General features: G+C 39.1%; 1 protein-coding gene and 1 non-coding gene across 2 annotated transcripts in view; both read right to left on the bottom strand.

The window, feature by feature from the left end:
- Nucleotides 1–16950, bottom strand: part of LOC126025888 (filamin A-interacting protein 1-like) — a 134374-nt gene that overhangs the window by 36260 nt on the left and 81164 nt on the right. The gene's annotated exons all lie outside the window — the stretch shown is intronic.
- On the bottom strand, nucleotides 13501–13607 carry LOC126026701 (U6 spliceosomal RNA). The gene has a single exon (XR_007501923.1). It is a non-coding gene; the product is annotated as a U6 spliceosomal RNA (small nuclear RNA).

Raw genomic sequence — 16950 nt, 5'->3', positions numbered from 1 at the left:
GGCTGATTTCAAATTCATTTCACATCTTTATGGGGCAGTTGCAATGAGTACCCACTGTATCTAGGGCGCTGTGCTTGTTATTAGTTTGATGTTATTAATTTTATCTGTCAAAACTTGTCTATATACGTGCATAGATCACTGTGGTTCTGACTTAGAAAAGTGTCACATCCACAATCAGATACTGTGATGCTAAATCCTGTTAGGACTTTTCTTAAGATAAGAAATAGTATATTTTTCTTTTCCTTTTAAAAAAATTTTTGTACCTTTATTTATTTATTGATTGATTTGCTTCTAGGCTATACCCAGTGGCGCTCAGGGGTTACTCCTGATTCTGCACTCAGAAATATCCCCCTAGCAGGCTGGAGGACCATATGGGATGCTGGGAATCAAACTGGGTCCCTCATCTGTCGGCTGTATTGTAAGGCAAACGCCCTACTGCTGTGCTATCTCTCTGGCCTCGAAATAGCTTATTTTTTAATTCTAAATGTATAATTTGTTCTTTAATAGCTTTTCTGGGAAAAGGGACAACAGATTTATACTCAGGGCTTACTTCTGGTGGATCTCTGGAGCAAATGGGGTTCTAGGGATTGAACCCAGGTCAAGCATATGCAAAGCTAGTACCCTTCCTGCTGATATATCTCTCTGGCCCCTTTAATGGCTATTAATACTGATACTTGATTTCATTCTTCCAAAATTAGATTAGTTCATTACTTTTTCTTCCCGATTCACTGTGTTACTATTAACTCAGCATAAATGACATTCATCATACTGCTTTGTTTATTTTTATAGCTGCCCTCATAATTACAATTTGATAGTGAGCATAATTTTAGATCTCTTTATATTTTAGCAATTCTTATTTCCTGTATGTTTAATCATTTCATTGCATTGATAATATCTTCTTATTTAAAGAAGCACAGTTAAGCAGTTTGCAGAAAAGAAAAATGACATGGAATTCATTGAAGAGCTCCTTAGATTGAGATAGGTTCTTATGATCAGGCCTGTAATTTATGTTTTCCTGGTCTGCTGGCTGATTTTTTTTCAATGGGACTTTTCACTATTTAGTTGGATTTTTAGGAGCTCTCATAAAAATAGCCATGACCAATCTTTTTTATTCTATGTCTGCTGCTTCCCTTTATTCGTCTCAAGTCAAAGGTTTTTCAAAAATTACGGCTACCACATACCACAGTCATACTGTAATGCTTAATTCATTTGACTTGGTCAGCAACATCTAGAAGAACAGTAACACTTTTTTTTTTTTTTTTTTTGGCATTTGCTGGCTGAATATCAGTGTACATCTGTGTCTGCTTTATGTCCCTGTTACTGAAGATCTGTCATCATCACTGAGATCATGTAGAGACACCATAAATGGGTCCAGATTCAGCTGGTTGGATTACTATTTTTCTTCTTTGTGAAATAAGAATTAGAACATCAACTGATGGATAAATCTGTAGCTAGTATCAGGAATATATGGTAAAAAATGGGATACCATGATTCGCAAGTGGGGAACCTCTACTTCATCATCTGAGCAATCTTATTTGTCTGCTTGTGGGTCAATAAATAGAAGGAATAAAAAAGATGCAAATAGTCCAAAGATAAGGAGTTTGGGGGAGCCATTAGTAGAGAAACAAGATCCTGAAAGGAGTATATGACTTCCTCAGATTTGAATGGAAGGGTTGGGTTTGGGTAAATCCAACTTTTTGTGAAGAGTGAGTAGAGAAAAGAAAGGCAGAGGGTCTTTGAGAAAGAAAAACTGCTGAAAGGTGAGCTTTCAGAACCAGGAAAAAGACCAGCATGAATGCTCAGTCACACAGTCTGAGGAAGAAGGAAGGAAGTTTTGGAGTCTGGAGGAGAAAAAGGTGCATCTTCCCATCAGAAGGCCAGGTGGAGACTCCAAGAGGTGTTCAGTCTAGGCCTGGGAGAGGACATGAGAACTGACAGGAAAAGACAATGTGCACAGCATGTGTAAATCTGTACCAGGATAATTGCTTGGAGCCTGAAATATGTGGTGCTTCATCTTTTCTGTTGCATTTTCAGTTAGGGAATATTCTAGAAAGAAGCATTTGATACCGAGCTTCACTTAATACCATGAAGCTTATCCTTTCTCTTTCTCCACTTTAATTTTTCACATCTAAAAATATCCAGAGTTTTTTTTTCTTTCTTCCTGTTGATTCAAATGTTTTGCCTTGCTTTGGATATATTATTGTTATAAAGAAATTAAAAGGGTGGGCTGGAGCAAAAGCACAGCGGTAAAGCATTTGCCTTGCATGTGGCCAACATAGGACGGACCCTGGTTCGAATCCCATCATACCATATGGTCCCCCAAGCCTGCCAGAAGTGACTTCTGAGCACAGAGCCAGGAGTAACCCCTGAGCGCTGGTTTTGGGTGTGACCCCAAAAACCAAACCAAAACAAAAAATCCCCAAGAAATTAAAAGGGAAACCATTACTACGAATATGCTGTGCTAAAGAGCTTGCTTATTTTGATCTCCATCGATAGATCTGAATGAGGTTCTTTTGAAAGACTCCTCAAATCAACTTCTTGTCTTTTGTGAGTTTGGATTAAACTCTGGGTCCTTCCAAATGGAAAGTATGCAGTATTATCACTGAATGGTATAACAAGCCCTCAGATCAATTTTTTTTTTGTGTGTGTGTGGTTTTTGGGTCACACCTGGCAGTGCTCAGGGGTTATTCCTGGCTCCAGGCTCAGAAATTGCTCCTAGCAGGCACGGGGACCATATGGGGCGCCAGGATTAGAACCGATGACCTCCTGCTTGAAGGGCAAACACCTTACCTCCATGCTATCTCTCCGGCCCCATCAGATCAATTTTTTAACACATCCTTTCCCCCAGACTTTTCATTTTGATTGTTACATACCCCGAAAAGCAAAACAAACCTAGGCAGTTGATCAGGGTATTGAGACTCCAACATTTGGTGGACTTCAGATTTCAAGCGCATGCCCTCAAGTTATCATTAATGTTGACATTACTGTGCGTGTGCTTTCCTGTACTTTTTTTGTGCGTGATAGACCTTGGTACATAGCATTCAGAAACTTCCTTAACTTTGGTGATAGTGATGGTGATAAGAGGCTTAGCCTTAGGTCCATAATACTTTAGCTGCCTTTTTGTGGGGGAGGGTACACTTGTGGGGGCTGAAGGAATGGAGTCCATACCAGATCATAATGTTCAGGGCTTAGTCTTAGGTCTCCTATCATTTGAATCACTCCAGATAGAGCTTAGGGACATTATGGGATGCTGGGGATCAAACCCAGGTTGATCACATGCAAGGCAAGCACAGACTATACTCTTTGTCACCTGCTTTCACTGTTTAGCATTCTTTCCATTCCTTCCTCTCCCTTTCTGTCTTTGATGTCATCTTGTAAACTGTGTTCTTCTGCACTTATCTTTACCCAAGGTAGCTTTTCAAAATAAAAGGATTTTGTCTCTCCTATTGTCTTAGTAGTTGGTAGCAGGAAACAGTCTAGGTGGCCAAGTGGGAAAGGCACACAGGATCAAAACAAAAATCATACAATAGTCGGTACTTAAGTGCCAATTTGAAAGAAGCAATGGAATGCTCTGGAGTCAAGTTAATGCTGGGGTGAAGAAATTTATAGTCTGGTATTTAACTGTTGCAGTGAATCTTAGCTTCAAACTTCCCATACCTAATATGATCTAAGCAAACAATTGATTACCTGTTTTATTTTCTTTTTCTGTATGGATGGGGATGATATTGGAGATTCTTTCATAAGAATAACATAAAGTCATCCATCCCAAAGCTTCTAGCAAAATCCATATCTATTTGCCAGTAGAAGTAGTGAATTGTATTGATGGCTGAGGCATCAGAGAAATGCCTGAGCCTTAATGGATTGGCCTAAAATAGGTGTTTCATAGAAAAGACAGAGTCAAATGGGACTGAAAGATAGACTGTGTAATCTATTCTTTGTGACCTAACTTCAGGCCATTCCTAGATCTTCACAGTTACGCATGGGCTAACTATCATTTTCAGTTTGGGTTCTCCAACTTGGCATAGTTGACAGTATAGACTTAGTAATTCTTTGTTATGGAAGTGCTGGCCTGTGTGCTAAGTACAAGTCCTTGGCCTAACCTCTACTTCTGAATAACATAAACAACACAGTACTCAATCCTGGCTCTCAGTGACAACCTGTTGTGAAGGTTGTGAAGCCCTAATTCGACCATAAATAAATACAAAAATTCAACAGAACAAAATGACCTAGTTGAGAACCATACTTTTTGGAACAGTGATTTAAAAAAAAAATCCAACTTCCCTTAGTTCTTTTTGTGTTTGTTGTCATTTAAATCATAACTCTTCATTTTCTGCTGGTCAAATGTATTGGAGACTAGCCAATATTTTCCATTGCTCTTTCCTTCAGAGATCAACTCAACAGCTCTTCTTCCTTCCTAGATGAAAACTGCTTGGAATGTGCATTGTTCTGTGAAATATCTTAACGCAGTGGACGCTAATAGATGACCTTCCCAAGGCCTGTCTGATGTTCTGCTCATCTTATCCCTTTTCTTCATTCCTTGAGCGTGAACATGCATTTTCTTTGTTAATATTGGATACACCTAGACTTGGTCTACTTGGGGACCCACGGGGGTGCAGTAGGCTGACTTGACTGATTTACCACAAACCAGCACAGGACCATTTATTTCTATGGGTGCTATTACTGGGCTTGGTTTCCATGGTTGAGAAGTATGGAGAAAGTTATTGATATTTTCCCCCCACCACCCCCTTGTTATTGATATTTTATGTATATGTATATGTGTGTGTGTATATATATATATATTTGTTTGTTTTTGTTTTTGGGCCATACCTGGCGGTGCTCAGGGGTTACTCCTGGCTGTCTGCTCAGAAATAGCTCCTGGCAGGCACGGGGACCATATGGGACACTGGGATTTGAACCAACCACCTTAGGTCCTGGATTGGCTGCTTGCAAGGCAAACACCCCTGTACTATCTCTCTGGGCCCTTATGTGTGTGTGTATATATATATATATTTTTTTTTAAACCATTTCAGAAGAAAGTTTTAAAGAATGGTTTGAAACACAGATATCCAAAATGTCTGAGAAACAGATCTTCTGAAGTTTTCATATTATTTAGAACTAATTTTATAATTATTATTTTTCTCAATTTCAGCTCTTAAAGTAAGTCTGAATTTCAGCCTTAGATTTTAGGTTAGCATACCTAAATACATGATAATCATTTTAATATATGCAGGTTTATGTTTATTAGTGTACATATTAAAAAGAAGGCATACTATGAAGTGTCTTTCACAACCTCTAATCACTATTAGTTTCTTCTAGACTGTATTTATGACTAAAGCAAATGCAAATATTCTTATTCTCTCCTTTTTTTTTTTTTCAAACAAAGTGGCTTACTATAAGTACTGTTTTTTATCTTGGTTTTTGAGGCTACACATTTCTTGATCTTTTCACTAGATCACTGTTCTTAAGCAGGAAAGGGAATAAAATGTTAGCATGACTTCCAAATAAATCTTTCCAACCTCATACTCAAAAAATTAAATTTGTAGGATCCGAAAAAGTTGACGAGTATAAGAAAATGGAAATCTTGCATTAAGCTCTTTGTAATAGCAATACTATTTTTAATTTTCTTTCAGCGCCTTGAATGCTGTATATCTGTCTGTCTTTGCAGTGCCTGTGTCTGGTACTTGCATTTTCTTAGTTGAGAAACTGATTGAGAGCCAGTTACCAATGACCATAAATTAAACCACTGTTGTAAGTGGCTTGTGAAACTGGAATGCACATTGATTCCCTGCTACTATTTATGTGAGACATGGATTCTATAGAAAGAAGTGAGCTGGGGAAATTGCTCAGTGCACTGGAATAAAGGCTTTGCATGCTAAGGGCCCATGTTCAATCCCCTTCACCAAATGGTCTTAAGAGCACTAATAGGATGATTACTGAACACCAAAGCAGAAGTAGTCCCTGAGCACAGCCAGGTGTGGCCCTACAATCAAAATAATAAAAAATAGCAGTAGTTAATTACATAATTGTATATTTTAAAGAAGCATATTGATAGTCTGTTGTTGCCCTTATTTTATCCTTATTATAAATTTTTTGGGGTACACACCCAACAGCGCCAGGGATTACTCCTGTCTTTGTGCTCAGAAATCACTCCTGGCAGGTTCGGGGTTCCATATGAGATGCTGGTGATGGAACCTTGGTTGATGGTGTTCAAGGTAAACACCCTCCCCACTGTGCTATCGCTCCAGTCCCATCCTTATTACAATTTTATGAGACAGTATTTTTCTAATTTTACAGATAGGAGTAGGGACCCAAAAATAAGAAGCAAGAAAAATGAGAGATTAAATATTTGCCAAAAAGCACAAATAACCTACCTGAATAAAATGTATTCTTTCTGTTTTAATCCACATACTAGAAAGTCAGACAGTTCTTAAAAGTTTCTTCTCTCTCTGTCTCTGTCTCTGTCTCTATCTCTGTCTCTCTCTGTCTCTGTCTCTGTCTCTGTCTCTCTCTCTCTCTCTGTCTCTCTGTCTCTCTCTGCACATCTGGCTGTGCTCAGGGGTTACTCCTGGCTCTGTGCTCAGAAATCTCTCCTGACAGGCTTGGGGGACCATATGGGATGACGGGAATCGAACCCAGGTCTGTTCTGGGTCAGCAGCATGCAAGGCAAATGTCCTACCACTGTGCTATCACTCCAGCCCCTCTTCTTTCTCTTATCCTAAGTTTTTGGTGTCTCTTTTCATTTATTATAGCACACTTTGTTCCTATCCCCCGGACTCCTTGATATCTTTTACTATTTTATTCTCTCTTTATTCCCACTACTCCAGCTACATTAAATCTCCATTCTCCCTTTTAAAATTTTTTGTTTTTGCCTTTGTGTTGGGGCCACACCTGCACTGCTCAGGGCTTACTCCTGGCATCTTATTCAAGGATCACTTCTGACAGTACTCAGGGAGACCATATGTAAGATTGGCTGGGTCCATGTATGAGGCAAAAGCCACTACCTGTGGCACTATTTCTCCTGCCCCAACTTCCTTCTTATTCCTTGAAGACAGCAGGCCAAGACTGGCTTTTGTCTGAGCTCAACCCCTTATCTCATCCAGCACCAACTGTCACACTAATTCCAGTGTTGACTGTTTCTCAGCTAGAAGGCAAAGTCAGGCAAGTAAGTGGAGGGTGTATGTATGTGTCCGTTGATCTGTTTTTTTCAGTGGGTTATGTTTAGTTTAAGATGAGTGCTTATCTTATTGTTGTTAATCAATATTTAGTAGATGCTAGAATAGGTATTTATCTGTTCTACTTTTTTGCACTAAGTAGTATGTTTGGAAGCAAGATATAACTGTAAGTAACAGGCACATATTCAATAGGGCCAATTTACAGGGAAATTATTATATGCCATGACCATGCTAGTAGTCCTGGAAACATTCAGAGGGGGCAGATACTAGTGTAAATAAGACTTAGAGAAGTGAAATAATTTGCCAAATATCCTGCTAGTAATTGGCAGAACCAGAAGGCCAATGTAGTTTCCACTCCAAGCCTTGTTCCCACTATGACATGAACCAGTTACTTTTATCTCCAACATCTCATGAACTGTCCTTTTCTAGCCAGTTTGTATGTTGCCCAAACCCTTCTGTCTAAGGTCTAGAAAACCAGCGACCACATTTGGTCGCAATATTTTCAGTAGGTTCCTGACTACTATGAGCCTTGATCATGAGACGTTAGCAAATATTCTCTTAATCAGTGTAATAATAAAACAAGTTTATTCCTTTGGCATAAATTCATAATTATTTTTGGTTAGTTTAAAAAATTGTGACTTGGCCAATAATAACATCTCATGTTCCCCAGAGGAGGTGGGTTTGTCATAAATACCATTTCCGTTGAACATTTCAAGGAACTTAAAGTTCTCGGAAAATATTAACAGCAGCCTCTTCTCAGACAGAGTTCAAGGGCATAAAATATATATGTATATATATGTTTATATATATATATATCCTCAAAACTGCCTAGCCTATGTGTTTTATTGAGAGTATTTATATATGTATCTTTCCCGTCATTGCTCAGGATACATGTAGATACTTCTTTTGAGTTTAAGGGGATTGACAAGAACAAAAACAGACTTTAGAAATTCTCTAGCTGAAGAATTGTGTGTGTGTGTGTGTGTCTCTGTGTGTGTGTGTGTGTGTGTCTCTCTCTGTGTGTGTGTTTAATCATCATTTGACTCCTTTTTTCCTTCCCTGATCAAAGGTTTTGCAAATAGGTATTTTGGAGGATTAGTCGGATTCTTCTCTCTTAACACTTAGTACTTTGCTTGCTTGCTTTTCTTCTCTCCTTTTCAAAAAGGTACAATGAATTTCTTCTTTTCTGTCATCTTGATCTAAGCCCAAAATAATGTTCTAAGAACCTAGTTCCTGTAAGTTGACTTTCTTCTTCTAATTGGCTTCTGATTATTAATTCATTGGTGTTCAGTTTGTCAAACTTAACATAAAAGCCAAAGCAGGGGCCAATCATATGCTGGAGTACATGAGTTCACTGGTTTTTTACCTCCTTGGAGTCTGGCTGCTTGCACAGAGGCAGTGGCTAACGTGGTATGTTTGGGAAACCAAACGTTTCCTAACTTGTTAGCAGGAAATTCAAACTTCAGAAATCTAGAAACCACAACAACAGAAGCTTATATTTTATTGTGACTACTGAAGCCACACAGTTTGCCATGAAAGACAGGGTAGATCAGAAGCCATAGAAGATGTAAAGTATTGTGAGCCCTTGAGAAGACAACCTTCCCCCAAGCCCTTCCATCTTAGCTATAGTAAATTAGTAAAAATGATGAAGGAACTAGGAAAACTTAGAACAGTGTTACGATATTAAGACAGTTTAAAGCTAAACATTCATCCCTGGGCTGTGAGCAGCCTTCATCCACCATTATCCACCCTCTTCCTTCCTTAACTTTTCTACTTTCTGTCTTCTCCATGATTGTTCTGGAGAGCCAAGAGTTTGGAATCTATGGCAGGTTCAAAGCAGGCAGATAAAAAGCTAGGCTTCACTGGCATATAATTGACTTGTATGCATATGCACATGTACATGTTTTTTTTTTGTTTACATGTCCATGTGCATATATTGTAAAAATTAAAATTATTTTGGTCATCTGAACTTCATTTTATTTCCTTTTGATTGAGAGTTAAGAGCCATTCCATTTACATTACATATTCCTTTTCTGTCACATTTAAGCATTGTGAAGATAGACTTTTATGGGCAAAATGTTTGGCCCTATTTTCTCTAAACTGGATTCTCTGAAGATGGGTCTGTTTAGCTTGTGTAGTGAGTTTCAATTTCAACAAAATAGAACAGTAGTTAACCATAAGCCTGCTAGACAGTGAATTTATATTATACTCTTTGATCTATTATTGATTTCCCTCTGAGCAAGATTTTTTTTCCCAGTGAGTTGTTTTCTGTCCATGTAAGAAATTCCATTTGTGACTGAATTAAGGAAAAGACTATATAGTACACCTATGTTAGTACCATTATTTTCCTAATTATAGCTTACCTTACAATTTGAATATTAAGAAAGGGAAACTAGACGGGAGGTGCATGCAGTCAGTCTGGTTCAATCCCAAACATTGCATATAGTCCCCTGAGTGTCACCAGGGGTTATTTGAGCTCAAAACGAGGAAGAGTCCTTGGGTACCTCTGAGTTTACATCCCAGCCCACCTGTCTCAGGCTTTTAGAAAAAGTGGTTGTAAAGAAAAACAAAAAACATTTCTCTACTTACTCTTTACGTCTAAAGTCTTAAGCTAGTCATCTCTAAAAAACAGAGAAAAAAAAGAAAATTCCTATTTTTTTTTTCAAAACTTCAAGCCATTTTCAAAAGAGCCATGGGTTTTATACACAGGGATTATCAGTCCAAAATCTGCCTGTTGGCTGTCACTCTGTCTCATTTATCTGTCACCTCAGCAGCAGGTGAAGAAAGGTATACAATTTTGGCTCTAAGGTTAAGGAAGCCTTTGATGATCTTCCTGTTTCAGTGTATGAAATAAAACTGGCATCTATCTTTAGACCCCTTTCATCCTCCCCCCCCCCCGCCATATATGGCATTGTGTACAAATTCATGAATCAAAAGTTAATAATTTGTTCCACTGGAAGAGATTTTATAAATTGCCATATAACAGTGGTTCACACTGTCTAGAAGCCTTAATGGGAATTTCCTAATTTTCAGATTTATTTTTGGCTCTTTATATGTCAAGCTTTTGTTGTAATTCAAAACTATTAAGTGTGCTCTATAAAAGCAAGGAAGTCAACTTTTTTTTAGTGTGACACTTAAAATGCTACCTTAAGTTCAAAGCACAATGAAAGAAAAATTACCACCCAGGAAAAAGTATTTAGACTGAGTTTCTAAAAGGGGATCTTTATTGTATGGCTAGAAACTGATTTAAGCTATTTAGTTCAATGATAAGATTCAGCTTACACATCTTCCCCCCGCACCCCCAAGTGTAGGCTTCATAAGGCTGTTGGACTTTTAAGGTAAAGCAGAGAGATTTCAAGCTAGTAGTTAAGTCTTGTATACCTATTGGTCCTTCACTCAGTATCTTGTGTTTCGGTTGTTTTGTTTTGTTTTTATATCAAGTGATGAAAGATCTTTGGGAAAGCTCATGTGGGGTTTCTCAGAGGAAAGGTTTTATTCCAGCATGGAAATCAGAATAAAGGATATTTTCCTTTCTTTCTTTTTCTTTTCTTTTTTTCAGAGTGACTAAGATTATGCTCTAAGACATGGAGTCCTCTAATCATTTAATCCTTTGCAAGTGATTGGCTGTTAAGAGAACGTAAATTTCTTTGGACTCCATTTTATAATGAAACCCCCTCTTTGGCTCTAAGACAACCCCTGTTGGTTGGAATTATTCTTGTTGCCTCCTATCTAGGGAAATTCAGGTAGTTTTGAAGGCCAAAAATAGATTTTAAAAATCAGAATATGGGTATTCTTTTTGTTTTTTTGGGCCACACCCGGCAGTGCTCAGGGGTTACTCCTGGCAGGCACGGGGGACCAAATGGGACACCGGCATTCGAACCAACCACCTTTGGTCCTGGATTGGCTGCTTGCAAGGCAAACACTGCTGTGCTATCTCTCCGGGCCCAGAATATGGGTATTCTGATTCTGATTCAATTATTTTCTCTCTCTCCTCTCTCTCTCTATCTGGAGTTGGTTTTATGATTATGAGACCTCATAGATTTCAGTTCTCATTCTAGGGTTTTACAGCTAGATGATACAGTGGTCAAGACAAAGAGATTAGGCATCTGGCATCCTTCTCTGTGTCCATTATATTTCTTCTCTTTTAACATCAGATTTCCTTTATTGTCTGCCATGGCATTAAAATCCGGCTCCATTAAGTATCCTCCATTTCCATTTGTTTCCATTTATACCATGGATGTTCACATATTTGTCCTACCCCGGCTGACCTATTTTCTTTCGAGTCCTCCCAATCCTTACAGTTTTGTAACACAAATGCTCTATATATTAGTGGCTTTCAACTGTGTCCTGGTGCTAGAAATTCTGCAGAAATTTCCTGCTGGTCTGTGAAACTGATACATAAAATGCTATTATAAATAATATTATTATTATATATATTATAAATAATATTATTTCTGCCTTTGCACTCTACAAAGTGAGTTACAAGAACAAGAAGGTTGAATACCACTATTCTGTATTGTTTTATACCACGTTCTAATTTACTTAGGTATATTCATGTGTTTTGCTGTGAACTATCTGTAAATTCCATGAACTAGTTGACACTTTGCATCCCTCATATGGGTTTGAACTTGATGCCTAGTTACTATGACCAAACTGAGAGGGAATGCCAGGAACTTGCGACATCCTTTGGAGTAAGTGAATCCCTAAAGTTCTCAGAATTTACTCCTCCTTAGAGCAGATGTAGTTTTGGTCCTGTTGGCATCTGGGGGGATTCATTTAGTGAAGGGAGGGATTTACATAAAGACAAATTTAGATAAAGTCTACCTGAGGGGAAATTTGACACAGAATCTTAACTTTGCTTGCCTGCAGTTCATTTTTGTCCAGATTAGTGAACTTTTATAGGACTATTAGGAGGATCTTATAAAGTTGGGGGAAATGAAACTGAATCTCAAATTACTTAGAAGTTGGTCTAAACTTTATCTGTGAGAGCTTGGGCTATGCTATTCTAGCCAGAGTTCGCGAAAGTCTGGGAAGAATGTACCAACTCAAACACAATGTGTTTCTTTCATAATATGATTGATTAATTACCTGGACATTATATGAACTCATATTGTTTTTAAAGAATAGATAACCTTCCACAGAACTCCCATGAAGCAATTCACATCCTCTGCCATTCCCAATTAGCAGACACAAGCAAAAGCCATCTCATTCATGACCTTTATTGTCAGCAGAAAGTCAGTCAACTCTTCCCTAAGCTCTGAGTCCATCTACCTCCTTTTCTTTCTCCAAATGCCACTTAAGTGACAGAGGTTGTCTTCGGTATTGTCGGCCTAAGAAGGATGAATTTCCTTACATTACTCTATGATTTATGCTTAGAGACTTACTTATTTTGATTCACTTAAGGACTTTATAAAGAGAAAGTCCTATTCCACCTTTATTAGAAAAAAAGGTGAATTAATTTTTAATTTAAATTTTTAATGGAAAATATAAGGCTTTTGTTCCAAGCCTTATAGGTCATGCGATGTGAAAAGTCAGGCACATTCTTCTTTTTTTTTTGTTAATGTTTTTACAACAAATGGGTTGATCTGATCCTGAGGTTGCTCAGTAGTTTAAAGATTTGGGCCTCTTTCAGGCTCATATGCTACAGGTACACGAGTCTTTCCTCTTTGCTTAAACATGTTCTTTCTTGGGGCCGGAGAGATGGCATGGAGGTAAGGTGTTTGCCTTGCATGCAGAAGGATGGTGGTTTGAATCCCGGCATCCCATATGGTCCCCCGAGCCTGCCAGGAACGATTTCTGAGCGTAGAGCCAGGAGTAACCCCTGAGTGCTGCCGGGTGTGACCCAAAAACCAAAAAAAAAAAAAAAAATGTTCTTTTTTACTTTTCGCCCTTTCTCTGTAACTGGTTTGTCTCTATATTGATATAATCAGATGTTTGTGTTTGTTTAAATAGGTGGTGGTTGTTGTTGTTGTTTCTGTGGGGATTACTTCCTACCTTTCTGACCTTACCAAGTATTGAGGAATACACTTCGTAGAGTACATTGATCCTTTCTCTCTGGGAAGGTTGGTGAAGCCAATGCTACAGAAGGCTTGCCTGATGAATGCTACAGGAGGCTTGCCTGGTGAATGTGTAACAGTGACAAATATAATTCATATTTATGAGCTGTTATTCCTACTCTCAAGACTTATCATTGAGTTGTCATGTCAATATTTGTCAAGTCAGTATTTGTCAATAGCGGTTTAATGCCACTAGCAAGCTTGGAGATCGGTTATATTTTGATGTGTGTGTGTATGTATATATATATTATTATATATATATATATATATTTTTAAATATGGAACACTTCATGAATTTGTGTGTCATCCTAGCTCAGGGGCCATGCTAATCTTTTCTGTATTGTTCCAATTTTAATATATGTGCTGCCAAAGCGAGCACTATATTATTATATTTTTAAAGTTGACTGTTTTATTTATTTTTTTAAACTTTATTGATTGATTGATTGATTGGTTTGGGGGCCACACCCAGCCAGTGCTCAGGGGTTACTCCTGGCTCTGTACTCATAAATCGCCTCTGGCAGGCAGGGGGATCATATGGGATGCCGAGAATTGAACTGGGTCCCTCCCAGGTCGACCGTATGCAAGGCAAATGCCCTACTGCTGTGCTGTCTCTCCAGCCCCCTATATATATATATATATATATATATATATATATATATATATATATTTTTTTTTTTTTTTTTTTTTTTTTTTTAAGTTTGTGAGCCATACCCAATGATACTTAGACTCGCGCTTAAGGGTTACTCTGGGGACCACAGTGCTGGGCATAGAAACTCTGCGCCTAATATAGAGGGCTGTCAAATGATGCTTAACAGGACTGGGAGCTACACAGGTTATTTTTGACCTACCAGGCCATGGCTTCAGCATAAGAGCCTAAGATGCAATGCTACTTTGATCCTACAGTGTTGGGACCCTTCAGAGATGAATTAGACTATGTGGTGCCTAGATCAAATCTGGATCTGGTACTGCCAAATTTACACCCTAACTGCTATACTTTTCCCCAGCCACCTCTATTGTATTTTTTTGAAAAACAATCCAGTGACTTATTTTTTGGGTGTGGTTACTCCCCAGTAGTGATTAGGGACCCAGGAGTCACTTGTAGCTAGGCTGTGTGGACTAAAAGAGAGTGCTCAGACTCAGCAATACACTGAGGATAGTGAGACTGATTTCAGGGGGGCTCTGTAGTACCTCAGGTTGTACGTAAGGCTTCCAGAATACAAATCCTGCGCCCCAACCATTTCCTTTCTCTGCCCAGCCTCACACTCTTTATTTGATGCCCATGTAGATCTGGTCTCTCACCTACACTGCTTTACCAGCCATGAAAACAGAGCAGTTGTTGCTGGTGGTCCTAGGCCTTGTCATCAACATTGGTGCCAGCTAGTACAGCTAGCACTTGTTGGCATATAGCTGCTGACATGGTGCCATGCAGAACTTAGTTGAAGGCTATCTTGGTCTGAGAACAATCTCTGGTAGTAATTCAGCAAATGCTTGCCAATGACTTCCCACACTGATATTCACATCACTTACTTCAAAGTTATTAGCTTTGAAGTTATAGAAAATATCACTCCCTGGGGCTGGAAAGATAGCATGGAGGTAAAGCGGTTGCCTTGCATGCAGAAGGTCGGTAGTTCGAATCCCAGCATCCCATATGGTCCCCTGAGCCTGCCAGGAGCGATTTCTGAGCGTAGAGCCAGGAGTAACCCCTGAGCACTGCTGGGTGTGACCCAAAAACCAAAAACCAAAAAAAAAAAAAAAAAAAAAGAAAAGAAAATATCACTCCCCAGGGCCGAAGATATCGTACAGAAGGCAGGACCCTTGCCTTGCACATAGCTTATATAGTTCCATTCTTGGAACCCCAGATGGTTCCCTGAAGACTACCAGATGGGATCCCTATGCTCAGAACCAGGAGTAAGCCCTGAGCACTTCTGGATGTGTACCCTGCTCCCACAAAAAAGAAAGAAAAAGAATCATTTCTGTATATTATACCTGAAAGATGTCTACCTACAGAAAGTTTGGGATCAAAATATGTGCTTAACGTCTCTGGTTTCTAGTTACTATATGGCTACATACTTGAATGTAGTAGCATGTTACAGTTCTTCCCATGTAGAAATTAGGGGGAAAACTGAGGAATTTACCCATCATTAAAAACCAAACTGCTGTACTCAACTCTTCCATTCCATGTCCCAGGGCAATTCACCTGGTTCTCTTTCACCACCTTTACTCTTATTATTTTGAAGAGGAAGTTAAATTGAGGTAGGTGGAAGTGGGCAGAGACTAGAACAACATCTGACTTATTCTGCCTACACAGACTGTACAGCACAAAACACACTTTACTGCTTTGACTGACTTTAGCTCATTGGTTTTCTGGCTTCTGTGTTTGTGAAGTGGTTCTGTGTGGTGACTTCAGATAGTGGCAGAGATTTGGGTTTGGGGCTCTTAAATTAATTTCGAAAAAGTCCTTGGTAGCTCACTGCTCCCAGAAATATTATTTCCTTGCCAAAAGAAGCTTGCAGATTGTAATTCACTTACTTGTACAAACTGCCTACCACTCTTCTTGTCCCAGTAGCCCATCTGCTAACTATAGCTAAATACTTTTCACTGTTCTAGGAATCAAGTTGATTGCAAAATTAAACCTGAAGAGTTTCTAGTTCAGGTCACAGACAATAAACTAATTAAGCATTAATGTGTAATTTCACGTCGTAGCAGGGTGTGGTGTGAAGGAAAGTCACCAGCAGCGTATAACCTTCATTGGTGACTTCCTCTGCTATGTCTGCAGAGTCTGTTTTATAGGCATTGAGTTACTTTGAGCTTTGGAAAAGAACCTGCAAGTTGGGAGGTCTGAGGTGTATAAAATGTTTAGAGAGAAGTCAAATTGGTGGTTCAGACCAAAATGTCTTGGATCCTAGAGAGCATACTTCTTTGCAGGGCACTTCTTAACTGAAGGGCTCTGAGTGAGTAGTGCCACCCAGAATACCTTTGTTTGCTTCTGGGTCTCATAAATGGTGTCTGTGCTCTGGGCCTACTTCAGACTCTGTGATTTGAGGGAACCAGGGATTGAACCAAGGATTCCCTCTGGCAAATAGTGCTCTACAACCCTTTCATCCATCTCCCCCACCCCAGATGATCTGTAAGAACATTTCTTATTTGTTTCCTGTGCCCCTCTCTTTATCAGCACCCTATTTGCATTGTTGTAACCCAGCTGAACTGTTTTGATTTTAACTTTCTTCCTTTTCCTTTGTCTTCTTGCCTGTACTTATTACTAAGAACCTTGGATCTCTCTCTCTCTCTCTCTCTCTCTCTCTCTCTCTCTCTCTCTCTCTCTCTCTCGCTCGCTCTCGCTCTCTCTCTCTCTCTCTCTCTCGCTCTCTCTCTCTCTCTCTCTCTGTGTTTTAATGGATTGGATACTGAAATGAACATTACAGCTCAGAGGCTGCTTCTAGGAGTGAAACTTCCCTCTCTCTTCCAGCATTTTAAAGGAAATTCAAAGGCTCTAGCCAAGAATGCAGAGGTCACTGGCTCTGCCTCTAAGTCTGAGTTTCGGAGACATTTGGATCTTTCTGGTGTTTATGTGTATGAGTGTGTGTACAAACATATACTCTTTGGGATTTGGTGTCATCCCAGTGTCCATACAGAATGTCTCAAATGCACAGTTGGAGCAATGAGTGTTTCTATTCTCATGTAAAATATGTTCTCTTTGACTGATAATGACTGCTCTTTAGGCC

This window comes from Suncus etruscus, chromosome 13 (assembly GCF_024139225.1).
Source record: "Suncus etruscus isolate mSunEtr1 chromosome 13, mSunEtr1.pri.cur, whole genome shotgun sequence".
Classification (NCBI taxonomy): Eukaryota; Metazoa; Chordata; class Mammalia; order Eulipotyphla; family Soricidae; genus Suncus; species Suncus etruscus.
This window is presented reverse-complemented; position numbering and strand designations above follow the sequence as displayed.